Source organism: Salmo salar, chromosome ssa10 (assembly GCF_905237065.1).
Source record: "Salmo salar chromosome ssa10, Ssal_v3.1, whole genome shotgun sequence".
NCBI classification, from domain to species: domain Eukaryota; kingdom Metazoa; phylum Chordata; class Actinopteri; order Salmoniformes; family Salmonidae; genus Salmo; species Salmo salar.
In genome coordinates this window covers 81,171,345-81,185,145 of record NC_059451.1, presented here as the reverse complement: position 1 = coordinate 81,185,145, position 13,801 = coordinate 81,171,345, and the positions used below count along the sequence as shown (strand labels likewise).

General features: G+C 42.4%; 1 protein-coding gene across 1 annotated transcript in view; it reads right to left on the bottom strand.

The window, feature by feature from the left end:
* Positions 1 to 13,801, bottom strand: part of plxnb2b (plexin b2b) — a 181,960-nt gene that overhangs the window by 107,006 nt on the left and 61,153 nt on the right. The window contains exon 2 of the mRNA XM_014124476.2: positions 4,011 to 4,129. The gene's annotated coding sequence lies outside the window, so the exon portion shown is untranslated. The remainder of the gene's footprint in view (positions 1 to 4,010; positions 4,130 to 13,801) is intronic.

The following is a 13,801-nucleotide window of genomic DNA, read 5'->3' as shown; positions in this document are numbered from 1 at the left end:
GAGTCTGCTTCCTCATGCCATTCACTCAGGGCGGAATAGATGTTTTATTATAATCAAATGAATACAATATCTTCCCATAAATAGCCTACTTAAAAAGTAATTTTCTCTGCCAGCAATATGTTTGAATGTCCATCACACCCGGAGCTCAGAGGTGCCACATGTTTAATTCAAAGCCAATGCAATTTACACGCACTGCACAGCGAAACACAGACTATGGTTTTTGTCCTCCCTCTATAATCCTTCCCTCCACCCACCTTACCTTCAACTGTCCCCGTTTACAAAACCATTTAGGTCTGTGGGAACAGACTGTATAGGACAATATTCAGTGCATCTGAGAAAACTGGGGTATAAAAAGGGTAGCAATTATGTACTGTAGGGCACTCAGAGGTGAAGAAAGTGAAGTGAATAATCTCATTGGAAAGCAATGGGGCAACTTCTGAGCACATATTTCAGCCAGCATGTGATCCATCCAAGACCTTGGATTCTCCCCTATGCTGTACTACCACAGTCCCCTATATACGTCTGGTCTGGACATCACATCTATCTATGTGGATCTGACATGAGATGAGTGAACACCTTGGTGTGTGTGTGTGTGTGTGTGTGTGTGTGTGTGTGTGTGTGTGTGTGTGTGTGTGTGTGTGTGTGTGTGTGTGTGTGTGTGTGTGTGTGTGTGTGTGTGTGTGTGTGGGGGAGGGGGGGGGTTGAGGAGAGGGAATCCAATCTCTCAAACAGAGGAGCAGAGACAGGCAGGCAGATACACTCTGGTCCCAAAATAACCCTGGAGGTATCCATGAATGAAATGACAGGATTACAGGGGTATTAGAAAACCCGCTGAGATGGTTGAAAATGCTGTTTATAGTGAGGCGTGACACCGCTAGCAGGGAAAGAGTCAAACTGTTTGACTAATTAAAATATGGACAAGCTTTTCAGAGTCGCCAAGCAGAAAATTCTAAACTGAGCCGAGGTTCTGCCTTGCCTTCTAGAAGCTCTACTGCCGATGCGGCCGGCCGGGCATTGACATTGATGGATATAGCCGGTGTAAACGGCCAGATATAAAGCCTTTAAAATATCTTTGAATCCCTCTTGAAATGGGGGCGGTAAACATAAACCCTGATATCCCAGCTAAGGATGGGATTATTGTTGTGTCAACACTCAACGACCCCCACAGATAATAGCAATTACTGTCCTCTCTGCAGCGCCATCAGACTGAGGCAATGACTTAGCTAGCTGACAGCCTGGTCCTAATTACCAAGAACCGCCAATTACTGGCTCCATTTAATTATTTATATAGCTTGCCTGCTAGCTTCACACACCCAAATAAAAAGAGACTTTTCTGACTCCAAGCACTGATATCGGTGGCAGCTGGTCTACATGACTTGCTGAATCGTGCTGGCTTGGGAATTAACTGGATTCAGGCAGTGTCAGCCTGTAAAATACTCAACGTCCCTTCAGATACTAGCTATAAATCCGGCATGGCTATGAATTCAGTATTCAGTAACTGTTTGCACATGACTCCAACACCATCATTAAGTTTGCCGACAATACGACGGTGGTAGGCCTGATCCGCGACAACGATGAGACAGCCTATAGGGAGGAGGTCAAGAGACCTGGAAGTGTCGTGCCAGGACAACAATCTCCCCCATAACGTCGGCAAGACAAGGAGCTGATCGTGGACTACAGGAAACGGAGGGCCGAGCACACCCCCCATTCACAACGACGGGACTGTAGTGGAGACGGAAGTTCCTCGGTGTCCACATCACTAAGGACCTATCATGGTCCAAACAGACCTAAACAGTTCTGAAGAGGGCACTACAATGCCTCTCCCCCTCAGGAGGCTGAAAAGATTTGGCATGGGCCTAAGATCCTCGAAAGGTTCTACAGCCGCACCCTTGAGAGCATCCTGACTGGCCGGTTGGTATGGCAACTGCTCGGCATCCGACCACAAGACAAAATAGAAGGTAGTGCATACGGCCTAGTACATTAATGGGGGCCGAGCTCCCTGTCACCCAGGACCTCTATACCAGGCGGTGTCAGAGAAAGGCCCTAAATATTGTCAAAGACTCCAGCTATCCAAGTCACGGTCTGTTCTCTCTGCTACCGCATGACAAGCGGTACCGGAGCGCCAAGTCTGGGACCAAAAGGCACAGCTTCTACCCCAAAGTCATAAGACTGCTAAACAGTTAATCAAATGGCTACCTGGACTTTCTGCTTTTCACCCCACCTACATGTACATAGCACTATCAATCAACTAAACAAACCTACATGTACATATGACCTTAATCAATCACCCCAACTACCTTGTACCCCAGGAGACTGTCTTGGTACCGGTACTCCTTGTATATAGCCTTTACAGAGCATTCGGAAAGTATTCAGACCCCTTGACTTTTTCTACATTTAGTTAAAATTACAGCCTTATTCTAAAATGTATTAAATGTTTTTTCCCCCTCATCAATCTACACACAATACCCCATAATGACAAAGCAAAACAATATGTTCATAAGGTGTTGCACATATTACATTCACATAAGAATTCAGACCCTTTACTCAGTAATTTGTTGAAGCACCTTTGGAAGTGAATACTGCCTCAAATCTTCTTGGGTATGATGCTACAATCTTGGCACACTTGTATTTGGGGAGTTTCACCCATTCTTCTCTGCAGATCCCCTCAAGCTCTGTCAGGTTGGATGGAGAGCATCGCTGCACAGCTATTTTCAGGTCTCTCCAGAGAAGTTCGATTGGGTTCAAGTCCGGGCTCTGGCTGGGACACTCAAGGACATTCAGAGAAGCCACTCCTATGTTGTCTTGGCTGTGTGCTTAGGGTCATTGTCCTGTTGGAAAATAAACCTTCACCCCAGTCTGATGTCCTGAGTGCTCTGGGAGCAGGTTTTCATCAAGGATCTCTCTGTACTTTTGTTCCGTTCATCTTTCCCTTGATCCTGACTAGTCTCCCATTCCCTGCCGCTGAAAAACATCCCAACAGCATGATGCTGCCACCGCCATGCTTCACCGTAGGGATGGTGCGAGGTTTTCTCCCAACGTGACTCTTGGCATTCAGGCCAAAGAGTTCAGTCTTGGTTTCATCAGACCAGAGAATCTTGTTTTTTATGGTCTGAATACTTTAGGTGCCATACGGAAAACTCCAAATGGGGCAGTCAGGTGCCTTTTACTGAGGAGTGGCTTCCGTCTGGCCACTCTACCCTAAAGGACTGATTGGTGGAGTGCTGCAGAGATGGTTGTCCTTCTTGAAGGTTCTCCCATCTCCACAGAGGAACTCTGGAGCTCTGTCAGACTGACCATAGGGTTCTTGGTCACCTCCCTGAACAAGGCCCTTCTCCCCTGATTGCTCAGTTTGGCCGGGCGGCCAGCTCTAGGAAGTCTTGGGGGTTCCAAGCTTCCATTTAAGAATGGAAGGCCACTGTGTTCTTGGAGACCTCCAATGCTGCATACATTTTTTTGTACCCTCCCCAGATCTGTGCCTCGACACAATGGCTTTTTTTTTTACACATTTGCAAACATTTCTAAAAACCTGTTTTCGCTTTTTCATTATGGGGTATTGTGTATAGATTAAAGAGGACCATTTTTGATTTAATCCAGTTTAGAATGAGGCTGTAACGTAACAAAATGTGGAAAAAGTCATGTGGTCTAAATACTTTCAAAATGTTGTTATTTTATTGTGTTACTATTACATGTTTTACCTATTTGCTAATTTTCTTGCTTTTTAAATGCATTTTTGGTAAAGGTCTCGTAAGAATTTCACGGTAAGGTCTACACTTGTTGTATTCGGCGCAAGTGACAAATAAAATGGTATTTGATTTGAGATAGCTAGGCCTTTGCAGTTATATCATAGTCATATGAAAGCAATGGAAAAAGAACAGGGACATCTGCAGGGGATCTGTAGTAGATTCAGTCCTTGTATGCTGCTGCTCAATGTGTTACCAGCTAGACTTGTGCAGAGTAGCACAGAAAACAATAGAAAAATAACAGGGATAACTGTAGGGGTTTGTCCTTACTTCCTATAGAGCTCAATTACTTCCTGTAGTTGCCGAGCAGGAAGTGCACAATCATATCCCCTCGTCGTCCGCTCTCCTTTTCATTCAGGCCTCTTCAGGGTGGCCACAGTAAATAAGTGCTGAAAGACATAAAAAGACAGCATTTCAGACAATTTATACATTGTGTCATACTAAAAGAAAATACAGTATCTGCAGAATGTTCATATCTAAACATACATGGCTGGTTGAGATCTGTTCTAGTGTAAACGACTCTTCTACTGCCAATACCAAAATTCCTCCGAAAACAATCCCTCCCTTTTCTTTATCTGGCGAGTGAACACTAACTCAGTTACTGCAGATGTTTCCTATCACCCACGGCTGCCAAGCGGCACCCAGTCAGTGGCTGCTAGTGCTTGAGAGAGGAGGGTGAGAAGAGAAGAGAGAGGAGAGAGCAGGGGAGGGAGAAAATTCTACCATTCGTGCTCCAGTGAATCCTGCAGAAACTTGGCAGATCACTCTGAGATTTGTATGTCTCTGGATTTGACATGAAAATGTTACGTCTTGTCTGGAGTCTATCGCTCGCCTCACGCCCGCCACTCCTCTTAATGTAGCTAGGCCTGGCTGGCTGTTTAGCTTATGTTCCCATAAACTCTGACATCCAAATTTCTCAGCCCCAGGGTGCAGATGGCCGATTAGCTCAGTCGGCAGCGACGCAGCAATGAGCGAGTGTCTTCTCTGGAGGTGCAAGTCCACAATCATTTGAAAGATAACCAATACAACACTTTGTTGCCCTGAGAAAATATGTCACCGCATTGGCATCTCCTTACATGACAACATACTCCTACAGATCCTACAGAGTCATACAGATCTTTCAACAGAGCTAAGTTGCTAGTGTAGATTCGTATCTGTAAGATCCCTTTCTAACGGATCACTTCCTCTAACCCTCCAGAACTCCAGCAACCAGATTCCAGGGGGAAAATCCCCATTGTCCTCATGTAGCAAAAACTGAACTAGGACACTATTTGTTCTAGTTATGCATACTCAGATTGTGCCTCTCAGTGGAGGTCTTTAAACATGAGCCCAGTTCATCTCCAAACAGTGTTGCCAGATCTGGATGACAGTCACTGAAACACAAAGAAACACAACACACCACCGCACGCTCCATACTCACTAAGCATTAAAACATGTTGTAAGAAGACTATCTGTGCTAAGCGATAAAGTGTGTACAAAAGATCCACCGTCGCGGCGCTCCAAAGCGCTTAGCATTTAGATAACAGTTGCGAGGGGCAGGCCTTGTTTGCTGGGGCTCGAGTGGAGGAGTGTTTGTGGCCCGGAGGCCGGATCTGTTCCAACCGTGCACTGGCAAGAGAGACGGAGCCCAGTCAGCCTCGACAGCTTGGATACTCACAGGGGGTGATGGGATACTGGAGGGCTGGTGTACCATGTTGAAGTTGAGGAAGGGAAGGAGGGGGAAGGATGGGAGGAGGATGGGAGGAGAATGGGTAAGGAGGAACAATGTGTTATTTTATTATTTTAGAACCCCAAGGACTTAGCATCCATAGGGTTGTATGAGCAAAATGTAAAAGTAGGCCCTCTGATGAAGATCTGAGATGTGGGTATCGGTATACCCTCTATTGGATTAAAGGTAATCATCGTTCAGCTAGACCTTGAGGGGAAGAGCAGCAATATTTTCATTGATGTCACACATTCCAAGGCTGTTATGCCTCTGCGTGATATGAAATACCTTACATTAATGATGATGGGTATTTCCATGTAAAAAGTCCCATGAGCACTAGCATGTGAAGTTCATAGGAGTTCATCAAAGTTGGTGTCAAATGAAAGCTAAGAGGTTTTTTTTATTTTTTATTAAGGTATTTATACATTTTTCAACCATTTTCCATCCTAAAACTGATTTCTGGTCAAACAGATGGAAAAGGGGTCTTAGAAACATCTAGTAGAAAACGTGTTAAAGGTATCAGAAATACATTAAAAAACACTCATGTTGAAGTAAACACCCCTGCCAACTAATATCAACACTTTTATTTCATTTTCTGAAATTATTTGCCTTCTGTAAGTTTAAGAAATATTGCCTAGTGTCTTGTCATTCTGTTACCAGATACCACGTATCTTTAAGATATAAATGCAACATGTAAAGTGTTGGTACCATGTTTCATGAGCTGAAATAAAAGATCCCAGAAAAGTTCCATACGCACATAAAGTTGGGACAAATTTGGTTATATAGATGTTAGTGAGGATTTCTCTTTCACCAAGATAATTCAGCCATCTGACATGTGTGCAATATCTAGGATCTGATTAAACAGCCTGATCATTACATAGGTTCACATTGTGTGGTAGACAATAAAAGGCCACTAAAATGTTTTGTCACACAACACAATGCCACAGATGTCTCAATTGAGGGAGTGAGCAATTGGCATGTTGACTACAGGAATGTCCACCAGTGCTATTGTGAGAGAATTGAATGTTAATTTCTCTACCATAAACCGCCTCCAATGTCATTTTAGAGAATTTGGCAGTACGTCCAACAGGCCTCACAACCGCAGACTGTAACCGCACCAGACCAAGACCTCCACATCTGACTTCCTCATGTGGGATCGTCTGAGACCATCCACCCGGAAAGCTGATGAAACTGTGGGTTTGCACAACTAAATAATTTCTGCACACACTGTCAGAAACTGTCTCAGGGAACTCATCTGCGTGCTCATCGTCCTCACCAGTGTCTTGACCTGACTGCAGTTCGGCGTTGTAACCAACTTTAGTGAGAAAATGCCCACCTTCGATGGCCACTGGCACGCTGGAGAAGTCTGCTATTCATGGTTGAATCCGTACCGGGCAGATGGCAGACAGTGTGTATGGAGTCGTGTGGGCGAGCAGTTTGGTGATGTCAATGTTGCGAACAGAGTGCCCCATGGTGGTGGAGGGATTATAGTATGGGCAAGCATAACCTTTGGACAACGAACAGAATTGTATTTTATCGATGGCAATTTGAATACACAGAGACAACATAATGAAATCCTGAGGCCTATTGTCGTACCATTCATCCGCTGCCATCACCTCATGTTTCAGCATGATAATGCACGGCCCCATGTTGCAAGGATCTGTAAACAATTCCTGAAAGCTGAACATTTCCAGGTTCTTCCATGGCCTGCATACTCACCAGACTTGTCACCCATTGAGCAAGTTTGGGATAATCTGGATCGGTGTGTATGACAGCGTGTTCTAGTTCCCGCCAATATCCAGAAACTTCGCACGGCGAAGACAAGTGGGACAACATTCCACAGGCCACAATCAACAGCCTGATCAACTCTATGTGATGGAGATGTGTTGCGCTGCATGAGGCAAATGGTGGTCACACCAGATACTGACTGGTTTACTAATCCATGCCTCTACCTTTTTTTAAAGTTATCTGTGACCAACAGATGCATATCTGTATTCCCAGTCATGTGAAATCCATAGATTAGGGCCAAATTAATTCATTTAAATTGACTGATTTCCTTATATGAAGTATAACTTAGTAAAATCTATTAAATTGTTGCATGTTGGGTTTATATTGTTGTTCAGTTTAATTTCTCTCCCTCAGTAGAAGGGAGGATAATGAAAGTTCACAGATGTAACAAGTAAAGGTAGACCTACCAATTACTTAGTGTTTTTACTGATAACAATTTGGTTTAGGATTTATTAAGTGATTAAAACATGTTGAAACAATTCACTTCCAGTCATTCTGTTACAGATTTTTTTTGTCATTCTGTTAGCAATTTGGTAACAGAATGACTGCAAGTGAATTGGCTACAATGGGAAATCATAGTAATCACAAACCACAGTTTGGTCACCTGCTACTGTCCTCCCTTCCACTGGCATACTGTCATGTTCAGCTCATAACGTCTCTCTCTCTCTCTCTCTCTCTCTATTAATCAATTTAACGCATGGTGACATCACCATGAAAGTAACTATCAGGAAATAACACAGATAAAAATAATCACACTTTTACAGAGTTAGTTTCATCAGCTGCTGTAAAATATGATACAAAACACAGGTAAAACTGAATTTTGACTGCACTGGGCCTTTAAGAAAGATGACATAAAATGTCTAGCTAGCCCCAAGGATGCATGGAGACTACTTGTTATTTGCGGACCTTCGCTGCAATTTCATCCATGCTTTTCATAGATCACGGTAATTTAAATCGTGATGATCCCTGTGAATTATTATAAATGAATTATTCACACTCTTTGAGGATGCCTACTTATATTCTGAGTCATTCTGAATATCATAAAGAGGACTTTTGATGTTTAAGGGTTTTTTCTCCTGACGATTAACCTGAATCAACTTCAAAAGTGTAAGAGGGAGTGCATCGCCTGGGGCAACGTTCTAAACAAACGCAAAGAGCTTTTTGGGAAATTGTTTTAAATTTCATTTCTCTTTCGAATATATAGTGCCTGAAAAATGTAAAATAAGGAGCTTATCTACGTTTGTAGCCCTTTACACTCATCCCCGTATACAGGTTGAAAATGGCAGATTTGGGCACTAATAAGCACCTAAATTGGAACACAGTGGATGTACAGTAAGTAACATGCTATTAATGATGTCAGACCTCAGGCTCTGCACTTCACAGCACTTTATGGGTTTGACTGACAGCCGTTGTGAATTTGCTCCCATCCCTCACGCTAACTGGGTCATTTTTTAATTTTTTTGTTGTCTGATTGAGGGAAATGCTGTATCTGAAAAGTACTCAATGTATTATGATTGATTCTAATAAATTGCACTTTGATGTTATACAAGCAACCAAATGTGTCCAAATGTGCAGGTTGTCATGACTTGACTTTAACATTCAACTGAAGACTAATATTTATCTTAACTAACTATGTTTAATTGTTACCCGATTCAATTAATCATGTAACAATTAACTCATTAGGATCTGGGGCACCACGAAAGAGTTTCTTTAAAGAGTTACCATCTCCCGAATTAAACTCTAAAAGGTCTTTACCTATCAAATCTATAAACAGTAAAATTATTAATCATAACCTCGTATCATATCATCATTCTGAAGTCGTAACCTCCTTGTATCTGCAAAAACCCGAGCCTTACTTACGATTCAGTACTACACAAACTGGTTTAATTATTTATTTACTAACTAATTAAATGGGAACACAGGATAAACATACACATTCTGCACTGGTTATTGACTGGAGTCATAATACGCTGAAAACAGGTCCCTAGCAGAATGACAACAACATGGATGCTTGTTAAAGAGATGGAGAGAGAGAGAGGGACAGAGACACTTAACATTGCCACATTCAGAAACTATTTTCACCTAGAGTAACCATATACTTTGCACACAAACAGCCACAAACTGCCACACTTTGAGAAAGAAATCATGAATGTATTTACGTGAAATGCCTGGGTTCGCCGGGGATCTCTCAGTGAACGAGGTAGGTTTGGAAAGGGGGTTGGGCCCTTTCGCAGCATGCTTGTAAGGCTCTGATTGACCAAAATGGTTCCAACAACTCTTCTCCTGTTGTCCTTCTTCGTAGTTGTCCGGTATCCGGTGACTTGTCGTGTAGTCCTGAACAGAACTACAGAGTTGATTTTCCTTCCATTCATTCTTGAAGATTCTTCTTTGAAGATAGGGTTAGCCAGCCGTATTGACGGTTCCCCAATGGGGTGATGAGAGTAATGTAATACGATTGTTTGAGCAGAGTAACAGGATGGTCCTACTTAAATTTGCTTTTGAAGATACCTTACTTACGACAGCTAATCAGCCGTACCAGTGATTGTACGGGAGGTGAGTTTATCATCTCTACCTCATGTTGAGATTCAAAGTTCACACCATTTTAAATGCACAGCTACCACTTCTCGCTTTCTCTGGTTCCGTGTGTTAACTTCTTAACCCATCCTTTATACCTTTTGCTTGAAAGGGGCGGTTCTGGCAGGCTGGCACGCTCCCTGACCTCACTCCGGGGTGGTGATTACTCACTGTGAAAAGTTCTGGAAAACAATTATCTCTTATAACTTCTCAAATCACATCCCTCTCTTAACCTCTTACATCTAGACGTTCCGCTAGCGGAACACCTGCTCCAATATCCAATGATAGGCGTGGCGCGAATTACAAATTCCTCAAAAATACAAAAACTTCAATTTTCCAAACATATGACTATTTCACAGCATTTTAAAGACAAGACTCTCCTTTATCTAACCACACTGTCCGATTTCAAAAAGGCTTTACAGCGAAAGCAAAACATTAGATTATGTCAGCAGAGTACCAAGCCAGAAATAATCAGACACCCATTTTTCAAGCTAGCATATAATGTCACAAAAACCCAGAAGACAGCTAAATGCAGCACTAACCTTTGATGATCTTCATCAGATGACACACCTAGGACATTATGTTATACAATACATGCATGTTTTGTTCAATCAAGTTCATATTTATATAAAAAAACAGCTTTTTACATTAGCATGTGACGTTCAGAACTAGCATACCCCCTGCAAACTTCCGGAGGAATTTGCTAACAATTTACTAAATTACTCACAATAAATGTTCACAAAAAGCATAACAATTATTTTAAGAATTATAGATACAGAACTCCTCTATGCACTCGATATGTCCGATTTTAAAATAGCTTTTTGGTGAAAGCACATTTTGCAATATTCTAAGTACATAGCCCAGGCATCACGGGCTAGCTATTTAGACACCCGGCAAGTTTAGCACTCACCAATATCAGATTTACTATTATAAAAGTTTGATTACCTTTTGTTGTCTTCGTCAGAATGCACTCCCAGGACTGCCACTTCAATAACAAATGTTGGGTTGGTCCAAAATAATCCATCGTTATATCCGAATAGCGACGTTTTGTTCGTGCGTCCCAGACACTATCCGAATGGTGAAGAAGGGTCGCGCGCATGGCGCAATTCGTGACAAAAAAATTCTAAATATTCCATTACCGTACTTCGAAGCATGTCAACCGCTGTTTAAAATCAATTTTTATGCAATTATTCTCGTAGAAAAGCGATAATATTCCGACCGGGAATCTCCTTTTCGGCAAACAGAGGAAAAAAATCACAAAGACGGGGGCGGCCAGGTCACGCGCCTAAGCCCACAGTCCCTTGATCGGCCACTTGAGAAAGGCGATAATGTGTTTCAGCCTGGGGCTGGGATGACGACATTCTGTTTTTTCCCGGGCTCTGAGCGCCTATGGACGACGTAGGAAGTGTCACGTTAGAGCAGAGATCCTTTGTAAAAGATAGAGATGGCAAAGAAGTTCCAGAAATGGTCAGACAGGCCACTTCCTATAAAGGAATCTCTCAGGTTTTGACCTGCCATTTGAGTTCTGTTATACTCACAGACACCATTCAAACAGTTTTAGAAACTTTAGGGTGTTTTCTATCCATATATAATAAGTATATGCATATTCTAGTTACTGGGTAGGATTAGTAACCAGATTAAATCGGGTACGTTTTTTATCCAGCCGTGAAAATACTGCCCCCTAGCCATAAGAGGTTAACAAAAACCCTCATCATTTTTCATATTCCATGCACAACGTGTAGTATGGAAACTTCATATATGTTGTGGGTATACTTCCCAAGTTACAGTATTTTCCTTTATAACATTTTGAATGACATCACAAAATAACAAACAAAATGACATTAGTGTCGTATAGAAAGCCTCTCCACAAAATATTGTTCCAGTATTCGCTTTGAACGTGTTAAGAGTTTCAGCGGGGAAAATGTCTGTTGAGACAAAGCACATTCCTTTGGTGAATCTTGAGAGCGCAGGCCTGGATCTTCTCCCTTGATTTACAACAGGACGTGAGTTGTTAATCCCCACTAGTTCTTTCCTTCCCCCTCTACGGGTTTGAGGTGGTCTGATTGAAGTTATTCATTGCAAACCTGATCTGACCTATTTGGATTCTCATGGACAGCCATGACAACTTCACATTTCCATATAATAAAACTCATGTCATATACAGTGTCGACGTTTATGATCACTGTTTGATGAACAGTTAGAAGATGACATGGCGTCATACCCCGGGTTGTCCTGAACATAATGAGCCTGTTTGTCTACTGCGAAGAAAACAACCACCTGAATGCACACCACTCCTTTCCATGCGCACCAACAGTACGATCTGTTTCTCTGAATTGCCCTGTGAAAGCCTAACACTGTAATATCATATTTACAACTTAGCTAGTCAAGATGGCAGTAGAACAAGTATTCAAATGATTCCCACTTGACCTAGATTGCGATTTATAATGGGCTGTTTTTAGTTTGCGTAACATCAACAGTAATTGTGTGATGGCGGGGCTGCAGGGCTGTGTTCCAAACAAAACCACTACAAGTGTGTTTGCTGTAGTTCCTCAACGGCACAGCTAGGAGAGTTCAAAAAAGCAATTTCTAGTTGAAGACTCTTCTTTAAGTCATAAAGTGCATTGAAATGACTTAGGAACTGTTCACACCTTGGAGAGGTGGGTGGCCCCTTGGAGACACCAGTTAGTCCTCTCACTCAAACCCTTGTCATTTTTTGATTTATGTTGCAACTACCTCACATTTTCCAGGAATATTCTCATCATGTTACTGAATGTATCCAGAGCATTTGTTTGATTTCAGAATCATCAAATGCAGTGAAGAGTACAGTAAATGTAAAATGCACATGAAAGCAACAGTGTAATGTTTGGATTCAGTCTTGTGTCAGGTGAACTGTTGTCTGAATTGTAAGCTTTTTAATATTTCTTCTCTAAGAAACATTTCAATTTAGTCCAATCCATATAGGGCAATTCCCATGAGTGTAAAGGGTTAAATAGATTTTTAAAGTATATGTGAAACAAAAAAAAAGTATACTTTTCCTGTTTTCTCAAAATTAACACATTTTGAGTGTTGGTCAAAAATGAGTCATTTTCACAAGGATATTAGAGTGACAACCTGTAACGCAAAGTCACAAGTCACTGAAAATGTGTAAAACACGTCAAAATGTCTAGCTAATTGATACAAAAAGCTCTCCATGTTTTGTGGACACACCAGATAAGGGTGAGGTTATGCTCTTTATCTCAAGGGGGTACCACGCCTCAGATTCGCCAAGCCCAACAACAAAAGAGAAGAAAAATTTAGATATTTTGTTCGCTCCTGTGCACTCTAATTTATTCATCCCCAAGCACTTCTTGCTCTGGAGCACAGCCAAGGCAAAGCCCAGGGGGAAGATGATTGACACTCGTTCCACCCAGTTTCACCCCCAATATTACAACGCAGCCTGCAGAACCACCTGGGGTATGGAACTGACATTTCAGCTGAACCATATTTTGTTTGGAGTTATCACCTGCAGGCATCAGGGCCGGGACGTGACCAAGAACCTGATGGTCACTCTGACAGAGTTCCAGAGTTCCTCTGTGGAGATGGGAGAACCTTCAAGGAGGACAAGAATCTCTGCAGCACTCCACCAATCAGACCTTTATGGTAGTGTCCAGATGGAAGCCACTCCTCAGTAAAAGGCACATGACAGCCCGCTTAGAGTTTGCCAAAAGACACCTAAAGGACACTCAGACCATGAGAAACAAGAATTGGCCTGATTGCCAAGCGTCACATCTGGAGGAAACCTGACACTAGGCATAGGGTGAAGCGTGGTTGTGACAGTATCATGCTGTGGGGATGTTTTTCAGCGGCAGGGACTGGGAGACTAGTCAGGATCGAGGGAAAGATTAATGGTTCAAAGTACAGAGATCCTTGATGAAAACCTGCTCCAGAGAAGCTCAGGACATTAGACTGTGTCTAAGGTTCAGCTTCCAACAGGACAATGACCCTAAGCACACAG